At 45.1% G+C, this 17,552-nt stretch overlaps 1 protein-coding gene across 2 annotated transcripts in view; it reads left to right on the top strand.

Moving 5' to 3' along the window:
• Positions 1–17,552, top strand: part of SEPTIN9 (septin 9) — a 194,293-nt gene that overhangs the window by 52,875 nt on the left and 123,866 nt on the right. The window lies entirely within an intron of this gene.

The raw sequence follows: 17,552 nt of genomic DNA, 5'->3' as shown, positions 1-17,552 counted from the left end.
TTTCTCCCTGCACTGCCTCATTTTACAGGCAATTTACTTTTGGGCAAGAGCACACCATGCTGGAAAATGGGGTTTAAAGTTTAAGACGTCTTTGTACTGCTGATTTAATCAGAGAAGTGTTTCTGCCTCAATCCCAAACGATATGCAGTTCCTCAAGACACTTAGCATAGCAGGAAGGTTCATGGTCAGTGATAGAGCATTTGCATTGCATCCAGAAGAACTCCAGGTTCAAACCCTGACATTTCCAGGTAGGGCTGGGAAAGAATCCCTGTCAAAATCCCTGGAGAGCTCCTGCCAGTCACTGTAGGCCATATTGAGCTGGAGGAAACAATGTAGCATCCTCAATATGTAAAGCGATTGCCTGGGTGGATTTACTGTGAAACCAATGAAGCTTAAGCTTGAGGGCCCCTAATTCCAGAGGGGCCCCAGAAGCGACTTTAGTCCATATTGCTTAATTTCTTTTGGATCTAGTAGACCCAATTTGAATTGCATGATTATTATTTTTTTCTTGTATATATTTCAACAATCTCGAAGTTTGAGGGTCAGTAAAGGTGATGTAAAAGTGTGGTGATCTGTTGTGGAACAATCCAACTGAAGAAGACAACAATGGTTTCCCAGACCTCCTCCCAGACCCCAGTTCAAACTACAGGGGCCCCCAAAATGTAGGTATACCACTTTGGGCCATATCTTGTTACTGAAGCCGCTTGGTCACATCATTATCCATTCTCAGCTGTTAGCAGGTGGTTGAAAGCCATAATTCCTCTTTGTTGTTATTCGTTGTGGTGGTTTTGCAGTTAACATAAATTCAGAGATTGTTATTTTTTTAAAGCACCACGACACAGATTTGTTGAGGTTCAGAAATGTTTCTGCAGCAGAGGAGGAGAAGGTAAAGGCATGCCACTGTGTGGTATAGTATAGATAAGGGATTGGACCATAAACCAGGGTGTTTCTCGCTGAAATCCCATCTCTGTTATGAATGGGTACCATGTGGCTCCCTTCTATTGCAGTATAGGGAGAATAATATTGGCCAGTCTAACCAAATTCAGGGCTTGGACATCACGGGTCACATGTCAAAGCCCAGTGCTGACCGAACTCCCTGGCTCTGAGTCACCTGTCACCCTGCTCACCCGCATGTGTGGCCACTGCCTGCTCATTTGCTTGACTTTCTCCCTTGGTTGTCAGGTACAAAAGAAGATGGGTGTGTGTGTGCTCCTGCACCTTTAATAGTTGTGTTGAACAGGCTTCCTTAGCAGGAGGACGTTGTCATGCAAAGCTGAAATACCCTCTTCCGCAATAAAGGATTGATGGTGTTGAGGACGTGGGGATCCTCTGAGGGCCCCACCCCCACCCCCACCCAAACAAAAAACACCAACCCTGGGCCTAGAGCCAGCACTGACAGAGTTGTGGTAAGAATTACTGAGGTAATTCTGTCAAGTGCTTTGAACAGTCTGAAGCAGGGGTGAGGAAGCTCTGTGTGGACTAGAACTCCCATCATTCCTGACCATTGCTAGGGTGGCTGGAGCTGATGTGAGTTGGTGTTCAATGATATCTGGAGGGCCATAGATTAGCCACCTCAGTTCTAAAACACTGTGTATGCCTCTGTGTGTGTGTGTGTGCACGCACACACGCCATTTTGATTATGTAAATTTGTCCCTGAATCTTCAGAGCAGAAGTTATCTCATGAAGAAACACCCACTGCCCATACTCAGGAAGAGTGTTCTGCCATAGCCTGATTTCCATTTTCCTCAGCATTAGTGTTGCTTTGACCCTTCCTTCCCAGAAAGAAAATCTGTGTGCCAGAAATGACTATATGGCCTTGAATTCAGCCACATTGGCTAGCTCAGGCCGTCCTCATTGCTTTTGGGGAAAGCTGGGTGTGTCTGGTGTTCTTCTACTACTTCTTGCAGATGAGAAAGCTGTAGCCTTGTGTCAAATGACTTCCTTTTAAAAAAAATAATAATGTGTCTGATAGCCAAGCAAAGAACATGCTCCCACCTTCTAGCCCCCCGAGCCCATGTCTGTTCCTGAATTTATTCAGCTGGCATGACTGAAGTAGGAGCTGGGAAGCTGTATGGCTATCTTGGGCGTTCCTGGCTTTAGCTGTTGGGCATCCACACTGGAAGCAAAACCACATGTCCTAGAGAAAACCACCAAGTGAGGGTGGAGCACAGCAGTGTCGAACAAAAACTGAACTCAGCTCTGGTCTATCCTGGGGCCCTGTTGTTGTTGTCCAGCAACAGAATTTGAGTTACACAGTCGCATCCACTGTGCCGGCAGGGTCAGGAGTCAGCAGCAGCAATGTCAACACTGCATGGAAAGTCGCTTCGCTTTTCTGATACTCAGGGCTGCCCTGTAATGATTCTGTACACATCCGTGTTATCCATGAAAATGCTTCTATATATAAGTTACACTGATATTTTATATGAATTTGCGTGGTGGTGGCATAAGAATTCCTAAATAAACAAACCTTAGGTAATCTTTGAGGCAACAGAGGGCAGATGCTATCATTTCCTTGGGTTCTCTCTCCCTCTTGCAAATCTCTGAGGAGTTCTGTACATTCATGCGTGGCAATGATACCTGCTTTCAGATGAGTGCCCCTTGCATTTCCTCTGTTCCTTGCCATCAGCAACGACGTTTTATGGTCCCACTGAGCCAATTTGCAAAAATGCACAATTGTGCAAAGTATAAATAAGGTTATATAACCCTGTCTGTCTAAGTGCTCTGAACCAGCGGGAGCAGAAACGGAACATGAGAGAGAGTGTGGGAGAGAGGGAGAGGAGGAGGAGGAGGAGAGCAACATAGTAGTCCCTTCCACAAACCATAGTCACATAATATCTAGTTTTGATGGTGTCAGAGCTGCCCCAAGGTCCCAGCTCACAGAGGACCAACGCCAGGTCGTCGTTATATACAAAAGTCTTTATTGAAGTTCAGTTTCCATTTCAAAGCCGTAGCGCGCAGCTCTACGTCTTAAACCCTAGACCGCCGAAGTTCCGTCTGAATCTCCTCCCCCCTGACACCAGTTTAAGATTTTAGCCCTGCTCCACCTCTTCCTCTGCTCTCTCCTCCTCTGGGTCCTCCTGTCCGCTGAGGCATTCCCCTTTCTGGACTCTTCTGACGCTGAGTCGCCTGACTCCTCCCCCTGCCTCCGGCGGGCTTTAGGACCTGGTTCCCAATCCTCGTTCTCTGCTGTCCCGCGCGCCTGCACATTTGAACTTGGCTCTCGCGCCAACCCAGTGACCTTCCTCCTGACCGTTACACTGCTTCTATCACTGCTACCCTCTTCCGGGATGCTGGCTGGACCTGACCTCCCCTCTGTTGCCTGACTCTCCGATGGAGGCGTGGTCAGCCCTGACCCATCTTCTCTCCCTGCTGGGGGATACGCTGGCCCCGATACCTGGGACTTCCCCCCCCCACTATGCTCTGGTGGGGAAGCTGGTCCTGATCTCCAACTGCTGCTCTGGGAGTCCCCGCTGGCCCCTTGCTTCTGGAGTGTCCCCCTTGGGACCCCCCTTGCCCTGGCCACCGGCGCCCCCTTCTGTGAATCTTCCGATTCGCTGGAGAGGCTCATGGAATCTCTCGGGCCACTGTCATCTTCTCCTACGCTGCCCTCAGATTCTTCCCCTTCGCTCTCCCTTTCCTCCCTTCCCTGCGCTTCTGCTCCTGAGCCCCTGACAGATGGGTTTTCTTTTGTAATTAGCAGCACAAATTGGATGACTTTGATCGGATGGAGGGATTGGATACCAGCAGCATTTATTTGTATTGCACCCACTGGGTGTATGCAATACAAATAAATGCAGGTTTTAGTTCTGGCTTGCTTTGAGCAGTTCACGCATAGCTTCAGCATGTAAATTCTTCACATGGAAGACTATGGGAGTGAGTCTCAAGTGCCACACACCCACACATAAAACATGCCTCTTACAGAGTGCAGTGTGTGGTGGTAGGCAAACCTAGCCTACCAAGGAGTCAATAGACCACCTGATTTTGTTACTTGCCCAGGATAGCAAAAACAAAGAAGTTGTAAAGCACTTTACAAGCCACAAGATTCAGCTGGTGGGCTGGGTGGTTCACAAGCTGTGCAGATCTGGCCTATGAATCAATGTACAATGTAGGTCTTGCCTGTACAATCCCATTATTCCTTTTTTCAGCCTCTTTTTATGTTTTAGTACACTTGGAACTATGCAGAATCTCATGTTTTTGATACTGACAGTGTAAGGGTCCACTACATGGCCACTTTGTGCAATATTGGCTTGAATTAGAACTGCTTTCCATTGAGAGCAGTATGTGACTCCTGCCCTGCAAACTATGTGGTGCATGCCAGGCCTGCATCATGGAACTCCTCATGAAAACAAGGAGAAGACCAGCCCTGTCCACATGAAGTCCACCTAAGAAGTGGCTCACAGCTGCATCCAATGCCATGTGTTTCAAATTGGCACAGGCCTGCAGCAAAAGCCAGGTGCATACAAGGCATTGGCCAGCATTAGGACAAGGAGATGGGCATCTACATGATCTATCTATCTATCTATCTATCTATCTATAGTGAGCATTTGTACCCCACTCTTTAGCCAAAAAGGCTCCCAAAGTGGCTTACATGAAGTCAAAATATGACACTCCCTACCTGCAGGCTTACATTCTAATAAATAATTTTTGCTCCTGCTCTCTATATGGTGCTTAGCTATGAAACCATGGAGCAATAAGACCACAAACTTCATGCTTTTTTCAAAGTAACTTTAGTATAGGGTACTGTTACTTTAAGGCCAACTACAAGACTTGCAAAGGTCACATGAGCGGAAATTGGAAGGGAGCTGAGTACAGCCTGAGCCAGGGAGAGCCTAGGCTAGTAGCCTTATCCCGATGAAGGGATCTCAAAGGGTGTGGCAAGTGTGGTGGAAAGATTCAAGGACAATCAAAGTTAACATTGAAACAGTTCAGTGTAGCACTCATAGTACAGTATCAAAATGTTCGTTTTTCATTTGCAAAATGAGAGCAGGAACATTTAAGAGATACTGCATGCTCACACCTCTCATTCAGTTTGCATGCATACTTAAGGTACGTACACAAGAGGCTCGTTTATAATTATATTTTGGGAATGATTTGTGTTCTTATGGAGCTGCATTGTTTTATATTTTCTGGATGCCCCATGATAATATTATAAAGCAATTGTATTCTATGTTATAAATCAAACACTGCTAGGAGTCCCCCCCCCCAATGTATTGCTCATCCATAAAAAATAATAATAGTGTGGGATGGGCAAATTGTTATTCTGAAAGTGTGGCCCAGAGAAAAAAGTTTGAGAACCACTGTATTAAGGGAACCACCTTATATGGAGTTAGACCATTGATCCAGCTTCTCCGTATTGACCCAATTGACTGGCAGCAGCTCTCTAGGGTTTGAGACAGGAGTCTTTCTCAGTCGTAGCTGTAGGAGCCAGTGATGGAATCTATAGCTTCTTGCTTGCAAAGCAGGAGCTGTGACCAATGGCTCCATTGCTGGTTCCTAGATTAAAAGGAAATATTGCAATGTAACTATGATCATTCAGGCATTTCCAAGGGTGGCTATTTACAAACCTCAAAAAGAAGGAAGGGGAGTGGAGAGAGAAAGAAAGGCACAATCAAAAACAAGGTTCGAAAGATGACACATATTTGCATAAAATGTGCTTACACTAATTTATGTAAATATAGGAAGAATGACTAAATGGAAACACAAACATTTCACTGTAATGGAGAAGACTGTGCTCAGCTGCTGTGTGTGCCTGTTCAAGTGCCCCTTAAGTTCCCTGCAGGGCAGCGTCAAGTTCCCTGCAGCTCTCTCTCAGGGTTCTTTATCTTTAAACTGGGCTTGGATAGGGCAGCCCTACAAATAGCATACTGCCCTCTGTGATGCCTCTTCAGGCTTGAGAAGCAGTTTTGTTACCAGTAATATACTTGTGCACACACAGCTTGTTGTGCTTTTCAGATCCTTTGCAGTGCCATTTGCTGTTCCTGCTGGTTAATGGCCTTTGTGAGTGAGAGCTTGAAAAGAGCAAAGCCAAGGCAAGAGGATTTTGTATGCTCAGCCTCCCCCAGCGACATCATGCTTAGCATTTAAGAGAACAAATGAGGGCAGATTGTGTACTGTGTATTTGCCTCTCCAGAGCTTCTGTAATATGTTCTCCACTCTCTTATTCTTAAACTCTGCCTCCTTTGGTCTGAACCACTTCAAAGCCACTGTGGATACTGCTCTTGAGTCACACAATGAAGTAAGCATGTCTTGTCTGCTTCAGAGTTGCCAGATTGCCTTCATTTTAAAGGATTCACCACTATTCCAATGCATCACAGAACATAAAAGATACTTTCTTATTTCCCCGAGACTCACCAAACTCGCTCCACAGAGTTGGGGGAGCCGGTGCAATAATAGCTAAGAGACTAGTCTGTGAATCAGGAAGGCCACTGGTTTCAATCTTCCCTCTGCCTTCCTGATGTGGTCCTTAGGTAAACCGCACTCTCTCAGCTTCAGCTCCATTATACAAATCTATGGTGCAACTACTGGTAAACTGTGTGCTGGTCACTGCACCTCAGAAGGCATCCTTTAGAGCTGGGAAAGGTTCAGGAAAGGGCAACCAAAATGATCAATGGCTTGGAGCAACTCCCCTTTGAGGAAAGGTTGCAACATTTGGGGATTTTCAGTTTTGGAAAAGAAGACTAGTAAGGGGTGGCAATGGTAGAAGTGTGTAAGATTTATGCATGATGTAGGGAAGGTGGCTAGAGAGTTGTTTCCCCCTCGCTGCACCATAATACTAGTGGAATGTCAGAAGATTCAGGACAGAAATGGAAGTGCTTCTTCATGGAGCACATAGTTAAACTATGACATTCTTTCCCACTAGATGTATCGATGGCCACCAACATGGATGGTTTTTAAAGAGCAATAGGCAAATTCACAGAGCGCAAGGCTGTCAGTGGCTACTAGCCATAATAAATGTGTTCTGCCTCCAATATCAAACGCAGTATGCTGGGAGTCACAAGTAGGGAGAGATCCCTTGAACATATATAATGATTCTCATCTACCTTACAGGTTGCTGTAAGGATTACAAAAGGATACATATCACATCTTATTATTTATGTAAATGATTATTAATTGGGACGCTGTAGATTTTTTTTATATACTGTGTGATTAGCCACAGGGGCTGACAAATAAACTTTGGTAACTGTATAGATCTGTGCAGACCTTCTATCTGAATGTACACGTGTGTGTGTGTTTGCAGAAAGGTCGGACACGTTTCTCCTCTCCACTTTGCACAGTTACTCGTGTGGAAGGAATATTTAAACAGGGCTAGTTTTGGGTTTGTCTGGATGACTCCTAGGGCTGTTATGGGGGGGACCAGAGAACTTACTTGAGGGGGAGGACTGCTGCTGCTGATAATAATACACTCGGAAGAATAAACCAAGGGCAGAGCCACACCATACATTTAAAGCACATTCAATGCACAGGACTCCCCCTCCCAAGAACCCTGGGAACTGCAGTTTGTTAAGGGTGCTGGGAATTTTAGCACTGTGGGGGGGGGAACTACAGTCCCGATGATTTTCTGGGGAAAGTAATGCACTTTAAATGTGTGTTGGAAGTGCTTTAAATGCATGATGTGGATCTGTCCCAAAGTCGTTCAAATCTCCCTTCAAGTTACCTTTAGAGGTGCATATGAAGTAACAAATAAGCCTACTGTAAAGCTGGTCATTTTCCGCGCAAGCTTCCAGTTTAACTCATTGTGAGCAGTTGTCTGGTGAACTGAATTTTTTTCATAATGTTTCAGAAGCATCACATTTGAAGTGTTCTGTGCTTTAGGGTTTTTGTTGCTGTTCAAAATACTGGTCTGTTCCATGGATAGCTGTCATTCTAGTTGGCATTTGTGAATTTGCAGTTGTGTAAAAACAATTGATTTGTGGTGGGTTGTGGGCTGATTCATGTGACCCTTTCAATGTGTGGCAGGATGTGGGCTGCTGCTCTTGGTGAGTGAATCCTGGCAAATTGCATCACCCTGCAGTTAGACTGTGGTTGGCTCAAAGGGTACATTGGTGACCTAATCTGGGTGCATGGAGAGCAATCAAGTGACCATTTCACTGGGCACTGAGTGCTCACTCTGATCATAACCATTTGTATTTTGCCAAAATAAAAGGGTTGTGTGCAACCCTAACTGTGTGTGCTTTTTGGAGGGTGGTTGTTTTTAGCTGTCGGAATGGAAACGTTTGCTTACATTTGAGTCAAAACTTTTAAGAGCAAATTGTTCTACATAGGTACAAAAAACAGGGAGTTGCATTTGAATCTTGGAGATCTAGATGTTGTACAACCTGAGGTGAGTCATTGCCTCTCTGCCTCAATTTCCCATCTGTAAAATGGGATTGCTGACAACTTACTCCACAGGACTGTTGTGAAGGCAAATGGGATCAAAAACTGCAATGTGCTTTGCAAACCCATCTCAAAATTGTGGAAATTTGAAAGTTCCCTGTAAATGTTAATCCTTAAATATAACAAACTGCCTTGAATCAACAAGCATTTTTTTGTTTCAGTTTCCAAAAAAGGCTGCACAAAAGGAAAAACAACAACAACCTTGGACTTTATCCAGTTCTTTCCCTCTAAAATTTTCCATCTGAAACTGTCTCAGATGCTTCAACTTTGTTTCAGACCATTTTCACCTTGAAAACATAGCATGGAGTTTAAACACAAGAACCAACCCATTGCCTAATAAAGGTCTTATCTGTTTTAGGAAATATCTTTATCTGTACAATAATCCAACTAGTCCTTGTTATCAAACGGTGAGGGCATTAAGGTTGGTGACATCAGCAAAGATCACATGAAATGGCCCTGTGTGTTTAGAACACATCTAGGATCACCTCATATAACCTCTCACATTTCTGAGAGCTTTTGCCAAATAATGTTATTCATAGTACAGAGTGATCAGCACCAAAGACAACTGCATAAATGTTGTCATAAGTGGGGAAACATGCACACAACGTGTATGTCCATCTATCTTGTTGAATTTAATGATGAAGATAATTTACAGTCTGATCCAATAGATGTCTACACAAATGTAAGTCCAACGGATCTCTCAGGCTACTTCCAGGTTGCATGGATATAGGTCTCAAATATCATTTTCATAGACATCATGACCCCCCAGATGTTGCTGGACTACCACTCCCATCATCTCTCACCATTGGCCAAGCATGCCTGAGGCCTAGGAATTGAAGACCATTGGTGGCTCAGTTCACATGTAACATCAAGCCCATCTCTGTACATACATTGAAGATGTTCATGTAGGAAAATATAGGGTTGAGAAGATACTTCTCTTTGGCCCAGGTTCCTCGAATCTTTGAAGTCTTTTCTGCCTGCCACCAAGCCTTTTGTCTCTCTGTAGGGAAGGAAGAGAGTGCTAAAGACAGGCTAATAAAATATTACAAAACCCAGTGTAAAATATGAGTATTGACAGCTTTTTAAGAGCTTTGCTGAAGACACAAGGAGTCACATAAAAAATTAAGCTGTTGGAGCAATAGGCTTTATTTATTTAAGTAATTTTATTTCATAAAATTTATACAGCACTTGATTGTTGAAAACCTCAAATGCTTGTGAGTAACAGTGATGAAAGAGTGAGGGGAAAGGCTTCAGTTCTAAAGCAAGATTTTGGTTAGAAAATGGATTCTTTAACAATGACTTTTTGGAATGCTTGCAGATTGCCACTGTTTTCAGATGGGATTCAATCACATTCTGGCAAATTCAGGTTGCACAATCATAACTGATCGGGAGAGTCTTATGCAACAAACTCACTTCCCCTAAAGATCTGACTTTTTTGCAATAAGAAGAGTGATGGGGAAATGCCCTGGAAAGTGTGGGATGGCATTTGATTCAACATAACATCATCTAACCTCCCTGCAAACAAATCAGGATGAATGCTCAACAAATAGCCAATGTCATCTAATTTCCCTGTAAACAAATCATGGTGGGTGTTCAATAAAGCAGCTCATCTGGAAGTGCCCTTCCAATACACATTTACTTTTGTGGAAGGTTTATTTCCTAGTCAGCATGGAGAACGGAACCTGAAATCTGATCATTTGCTTCCACGTGGTGAGGGGTCCTCCGCATCTGAGCTGAAGCAAAAACAGTAGGGATTGGGCAGATATTGTAGTTGCTGCTTAAGGCATTGCTACATCTCAGGAGAGCTCTAAGATTGTAATGGAGGGCTGCAGTGTCAAGCACTACCACGTCCACATGGGAGAAGTAGCTTGTCACATCTTTATCCTTTAAGCCACTCATTAATGTATCAAATAATTATCTTCTGGTAGTTGTAAGCTTCTCTTCCCTTCCCATTCCCTTCAAATAAGCATGCTCCTGGTATTGTGCAGAAACGAATACAGTATGTTCATGTGCAAACAAGTTTCCGCATGCAGATCTTCCATTCCACCTGCACAAATTGCTACTGAAGGGGAACCTTCCCCACATGGCATCTTGTGTGTGTGTGTGTGTGTGTGTGTGTGTGTGTGTGTGTGTGTGTGTTTTGAAAGGGGAGTAGGAAGATAATGATGAGTCCAGGCTGCAGTAAGTTCCCAGCCCTGACATTATAAGCTTTGCCAGAGCTCACGTCCCACTGGATTTCATACTAAATGTCAGGCCTGAACCACAGACCTGATTTTAAAATGGTCATTCCTTTTTCACTCTTTGTATATTTAATACCAGATAATGGCATGAGGCACTCTGGCTCCCCCCGCCCTTTGATTGGTTAATGTGTGTCACATGACAGATACCAGACAACTGTATGTGGATCTTTGCTGAGTCTGAACAATGTTTCCCAAGACTATACATTAGAATCCATGGGCAGGATTCAGTGAAGTAAACCTACCAGAACTTCTGCTAGTTCAGTGGGGCATTCCCTCATCTCTCTCCCCTGGGCATCCCTTGTACACACACCCCAAACTGGCTCTGGAGGAGTTGAGAGAACCCTCAGGACATCCTGCAGAGGGAGGAGAGGGCAGATTGTTCCATCAGCCAAGCAGAAATGCGTGTGCTGATGGAGCTATCTCCTTAGCACTACGTTGAATTCCTCCCAAGTCCTGATGGAAGGAAACAAATGTTTGAATTGAGCTGAGGAATAAAAGGTGATCTGTAATGTAGCTAAACGTGGGCAGTAGCTAAACATGATCTGCAGGAAGCTCCAACTGACAGCTTTATAAACATGTGAGAGGAACACAGACCTCTATTGTCTGATGGAGCTATGTGCATGTAAAAGAAATAGAAACTCTGTAACAACAGCCTGACGCAAATTCTGCTCCCAGAAATACTGGATTCTGCAACCTGAATAGCCTACCCAGATTATGTAAATTTCCATACCTGTAAATTTATGCACACGTGCATACAGGACCAATTGTGCCAGAGGGCATGAAATCTCAGCCTCCCAACTCTGAGAGCAACTCTCCTGTTTTGAACAGGAAGCCTTGTCTCTTCAGTCTCCCTGAGCATGCAAGAATTTAAGAATGACAGCTGGATGCTGACAATTATTCCTGTGTGTATGTCCTATCGGCTTGTCATTTTTCCTTTGTGTTTCCACAATGAGTTTGAGGCAATTCCCAGTTTTGGAATTTCCTTGTGCTTCCACCGAAGCCCTTGACATGCATCCAGCATGTGAGAGAGAGGGGAGGCAGAAGGAGGGAGCACTGAGGCATTTCCAGTGTCTCAAGCAGTGCTCCCCCCCCTTTCCCTCTCCAACTGCAGTACATCTGCAATGTTGGCAGCAGGCTCGAAAAAGCCCATATCATGTTAACTAAGTGAAACATGATTAGATGGGGAGGAGAGTGAATCCAGGCAGCGCTCTCAGTTACCATTCCAGCCATAAATATGTTTGCAATTATTGTTCTGCCTCAGAGGCATCTGGGGGAAGGGCAGAGAAAACGGGAAATCACTGGCCTGACTTCTGATGTGAGAGAAGTCTCTGTGAAAAAAAGAAAAAGAAAAATGAAAACCAGGTTTTCTATTTAAGAGCCCTGTTATATGGTATCCGCTGAAAGTATCGCAAGCAGCTCTCCATCATCTACAGCTATGCAGGTTTGCTAACGCACCTTTGACACGTCCCCGTTTGGGTTCTCTCAAAGCAACACAGCCCTTCCTGCTGTTTTCTAAGGTTCTAGGGGACTCTCCATTTAATTCTGGGGTGCCACTTGTAATTTAAGTCCCCAGAAATGCTGTTTAGGGGCGGGACATTGAATGGCCACCCTGGAATCCTGCCAAGTGATTTAGTATATAGGTTTACCATGAGAACAGATGTAATAACCTTTGTGAATTAGTAAATTAGTTGATTGCATTTATCTCTCACCTTTCCTGCCAGGAGCTCAAGGCAGCCTGTATGGAATACTCAGACACCCAGGCCAGACCCAGACCTGATTAGCTTCACCAAGGCAGTTCCATCATGTGCTATGGACTGAAACAGGTCATTAGCTTACATTCAGGTGCAGGGCTCCATGCTTGAAGTATCAAGGGCTAAACCCCAGGGGACAGGCTATATAATAATATGAGGGCAACAGACCAGGTGAAGGAGGGAGCCCCCTTAAAATAACCCAAACTCCTTTGGAAAATAGAAAATGGGGTCAGATTGAACTGAGTGCTGACTGTTTCGTGCCTATTTGTGTAGGTCTAGGGTGGTGACCCTATTTCAGTCCAAGGGCTGTGTTTTCCCATGGCCTGAAGAGATAGCTCAGTTGGTAGAGCATGAGCTGTGAATTCAAGCCCCACGGTGGGCAAATATTCCTGCATTGTAGCAGATTGGACTAGATGACCCTTGGAACCCCTTCTAACTCTATGGTTCTTTTAAATAAAATAATCCTTCCAGAGACTGTGTGTCGTAATGGGTGTTGCCAGAGGCAAAAAGTGGGTGGATCAATGGCTAAATGACTCTTACCCTTGTACAGTAGGAGGCTACTTTCCAGCCATGCAAAAGCCAACAGTTCCAACACACAGAAATGCAACATACATCTCTCCTTCCTGCATCCAGGCAAGTGAGAAGTCTTCTCGTGGTCCAAAGAGACATCCTAGCCAGGCAAAAGCAGAGAGCAGGGGTGGTGGAAGAGGTGTGGCTTGGGGATGAGGCATGACCTGGGGATAGTCCCAAGGGCCAGACACAGATGCCTGGAGGGCTAGATCTGACCCTTGGGACCCCAGGTTACCCACCCCTAGTGAAGGCATTTTAAACTGTCCTATTTCCCCTCCCTGCTCTTTTGCTGTCATACTAGCCAAATTGAAGGCAAGGCAGGAGAAGGGTTGTTTCCACAAAAGTGAGTGTTGTTACTATTTATAAAACCTCATGATTTTTAAGTCAACCTCCAGGTTTTCTTGGCCTTTGCTTCTCCACACCTCGGGCCCCTAATGTCCTCTTGTTTGCTGGAGGGGGCTTTGACTCTCCCACCCAAAGGCTGCCTGCTTCCTTTTCTCTGCTGCCTTGGGCCCCCAGCCTCTGAGCCAATTCTCTAGGAGCAGCTGCCTCATCTCCCCCCAGCCCTGTCCTCACCACCCGACTCCTTGGCTGCCTGTTGCCTTGCTTTCTAGTGCTCAGTGGCAGTGAGTAATGCTCCCACTCGCAGGAAAGGCATCCATGGGCTTTTATTAGTTTCAGATGCTTTTCTTTCCAGGACTGAATCAGCCCGGAGGAGGGGAGCGTGCTGCGGAAATCACCCTTTAACAGGCCAGAAAGCCTATTGTGTGCTGTTAAGAGCCAGTGCCAGCTCCTGGAGGTGGGGAGGAGCGTGTGCTCACGGAGGGGTGCGGCATATTATGTGGAACTCTTAACACTTCCTGGGGGGCTGGGAAGAGGCAAAAGGAGCTTCTCTCTCTTCCCAGCTCATATACGTGGCACATGCACTAAATGATTCACTGTTTTTGTGCTGTGGGGCCCTTTGGAGCCGGCAGGATGTACTGGAGCAAGAGAGAGAGAGAGAGGTGTTATTCCAGGAGTGTGTTGTATGTGTGGTGTTGAATAGTGCAGGGGAGAGGGTTAAGCCAGCCATGGCATGGCTAAGAAGCTTGTGTGCTTTTCAAGACCTGATCTGAGCCTGATCTGATTCCCAGCATTCCTGCCATGGTGAAAGTCTGTGAACTGGCTCCAAATCAAAATGTGTGACTCGAATCCTCTGCCCTATGGATCTGTTTGGTTATTAGTTGAACCCTACTTGGGGAGAGGATATGTATCTAGACCTTGGCCTCTAGGCTACTTCCTCCACTCCACACATACACTCCCAGGGCTTTTTTTCCCAGAAAAAAGGTGCCAGTACTCACCTTGAAGTTATTACAGTAAGCGCCACACTGTTAACATTTGAGGGGAAGGTGCTGGTTAAGTGTACCCTTGAGTAGCCCCAGAAAAACAACAACAGCAACAACAACAACAACAACAACAACAACAACAATAATAATAATGTGATAACCCTCTGTAAAATAGGACCCCTGGCCACCCTAGGATGCATGCATGACCTCAGCCTACTTTTGATAAGGCCAGATGGAGGAGATGAAAAGCCAGTCTGGTCCAACCTCCTGTTTCCCACAGTGGCCAACCAGATGCCTATGGGAAACCCAAAAGCAGCAAATGCGAGCAACAGGTCTCTCCCATTGCTGCTGTTCCCCAGCAACGCAGATTCAGAGGTGACATAGAGCCATCATGTCCAGTAGCGATGGATAGCTTGATCCTCTATGGATGGCTTTGAAAGCCATCTGAGTTGGTGGCCATCACCATACCTTATTGTAGTGAATTCCATCGTTGGGCTGTGTACTGTGATTCTCACCCCAGGGAGAATCCAGAGGACCCAGTAATGTTTGAACAGGCCCCTAGATGCTTGCCTGGAAGTGCATCCTCTAGTTGTTTTCTTCATTGGGAAAGCTCCAGTGCTTCATGTTTCTCCGTATTATGAATAATGCAAGGGTCACAGAGTCACTTTTGCCTCTTCCAGTGTGTTGACTCCTGCACCTTTGGCAAAATCCTTAAAATCCCTGGGCCTCTACTGGTCCATGGACAAAGCGCAGTGTGTTTCAGATACATCCAACAGACAAGGCTTTGTCTTCACTTATAAGGAGCACACACTATCTCTGCCTCCTTGAGGTCCCCTGCCCCGATTCTCAGATAATATATTCTTTATGGAGCTATATACAAACACACATTTTTGTGTGTGTGATGGAGCCACTCTGGGAGTGGTGCCACTCTCCAAATTCTTACTGAATGCTTCAGTTCCCTTCCCATATGTCAAGCTCAGAGAAAACTATTTCTAATTGTCAGCTGTGCAGAAGCCGCAGAGCAGGGTGCCGATAGTTTGCAACTGGCTTAATAGTGGTTTTGCTTTCTTTTCTTTTAAAGGGAGGGGTGGAAATTATATGCAGAACTTTTTTTAAAAAAGTTAAGCAGCCTACCGGAAGCATTGAGAGTGCAAGATGGACCAGTCAGCCAGCTCTGGAATCACTGGCCAGTCCATCTGTCAATTAGAGGGGGGGAGGGGGGGCAGGTTTGCCTCATCATCATGAAGCGGGTGGAAAGACTTTGCAGCAACAGCTGTTTCAATGTATACATCCTGTATCTCTTGATCTTAAAATGCTTCCCCTGCTTGGCTGAAAACAATTCCCACAAGCCATATAATGTGATATTCTTACTGAGGCTTCGCCATGTCCTAAATTTGATAGAAAACAGGGATGGATTTGTCCCCTTTCCCCCACAGGGGAAATTTATGAGTCAGTGATTACTGTTCAGGCTTTTGGGTCTGGTGACACATCTACAGTCTTTGTGTTCTGAGTTTCTAAATTGTTGCTTAGGGCTCCCCTTGACCCTCAGACACTTTTTTCCATTTTGGGGGTTTATATAATAGATCAGGGATGGGAAACTTGAGGTCCTTTAGATGTTGTTGGATCACGGCTACCAGCATCCCAGACCACTGTCCATGTTTGCTGGGGCTGATGTGGACGGAAGTCCAACAATATCTGGAGGGGCACAAGCTTTATGGTATAAACCAAAAGAAATAGAGAAAGCATCTGAGGCTCAAGGGAGATTAGCAGTCCCTACCACAGATCATTAGGTGATTGATTCTATTTTGATAATGAATGGGTCTTCCTTGGGTTAAGTGGACCCTTCATGCTGGACTCGGTCTCAGAGCAATAAATCTTTGTCCAAAGCAATAGGAAAGGAACCCTGATCAAAGAGTACAGAGATTGTTGCTGAGTCAGGAAAAGCCAACACCAAAATACAATTTTTGAAGGCTAGGGTGGTTGTGGCTATCTTTGCTGCCTGCTTTGCTGCCTTCTAGCAAAGCTGGCTGCTTTAACCTTCCTCACGCCTCTCCTCAGTTTTCTGATGACAATCACAATGAAGGCTGTTTCCATTGATTATTAACACTTGTGCTTTTAATGAAGAGGTGATGAGTTGACAACTTTATTCATCAGAGCAGAAACCACTTTAGGAAGGACAGTGAAATACTATTCTGCAGCCAATATACATACTTTTCAACTGCTACTCTCTCACTAGCAAGAGGAGTTAAAAGTATCTCAGGGATTCTTTTAAAAAGTTTCTTTTTCTTTTTTAGGGAATAGATAGATTAGGGAATACTGTAACTGTTCTGTGAGCCCCAGTGTTTCATATCTGACATGGGGTTAACCATGCAGGCTTGCTTGTTAGGGCTGTGTTGTTATTCCTTTTATTACTTTATGGGTTGCCTTTTACACGTGTGTGAAGGTGGTTTACAAATATATATGGCAGAATTCAGCATAGTGCTAAGGCGCCCCTTCCAGCTTGCCAGATGGAACAACCCCTACTCCCCCCCCCACTGTTCCAATGGTTCTTCTGACTCCCCTGAGCTAATTCCAGAGGGCACACAGTGGGAGGAGAGCAGGGAAAGCCCCATTGCACAAGCAGAAGTCGTTGCACAGGGCTTGCACTGATAGGACCCATAATAAAAACAGATTAAAATCAGTTCTATTTTCTTGGGGTACTCAAGGGCACACAATTACAGCACCCTTTCCCCCCAAAATTTATAAGTGTGGCACTTACTGTAACAACTTCATGATGAATACTGGCACTTTTTTCCTTTAAAAGGGGGAGGGATCACTGATTAAAATATGGTATCTTTTTATTATTAAAGGAATGTAAAGCCCTTTGAACACTTGATGTGCTATGTATGCTGTAAGACACTGCATATACACACTTAACCTGGGAGCGGGCCCTACTGAACACTGTGAGGCTTATTTCCAAGTAAACATGCCTACAACTGTGCTGTAGGTCTGTTTATGCCGTCGTCATCGTCCGTCCCCCCCAAAGGTGATGATGATGTGTTGCTTCAGTGCATTCAGTTTGCTTCAAGCCACACATCAGTGGCACTTGAATAAATTGTGCAGGGGCTGGCCTGCTTCTCCATTGTCCCAGAGCCATCTGCTGTCACGTGTGCTTGCTCCTTGCAGTGGCCTTGAGTGCCTTAGTCCATGTTCTCGCATTTTCCTTGTTATTCTACACATATTGCTTGTTTCTCTGTGTTCAGCTGCCACCACGGTACCCAAGATGCTCCCTTAGCACTATGGGACTTGATGAT

Source organism: Podarcis erhardii, assembly GCF_964252035.2.
Source record: "Podarcis erhardii genome assembly, chromosome: 2".
NCBI classification, from domain to species: domain Eukaryota; kingdom Metazoa; phylum Chordata; class Lepidosauria; order Squamata; family Lacertidae; genus Podarcis; species Podarcis erhardii.
This window is presented reverse-complemented; position numbering and strand designations above follow the sequence as displayed.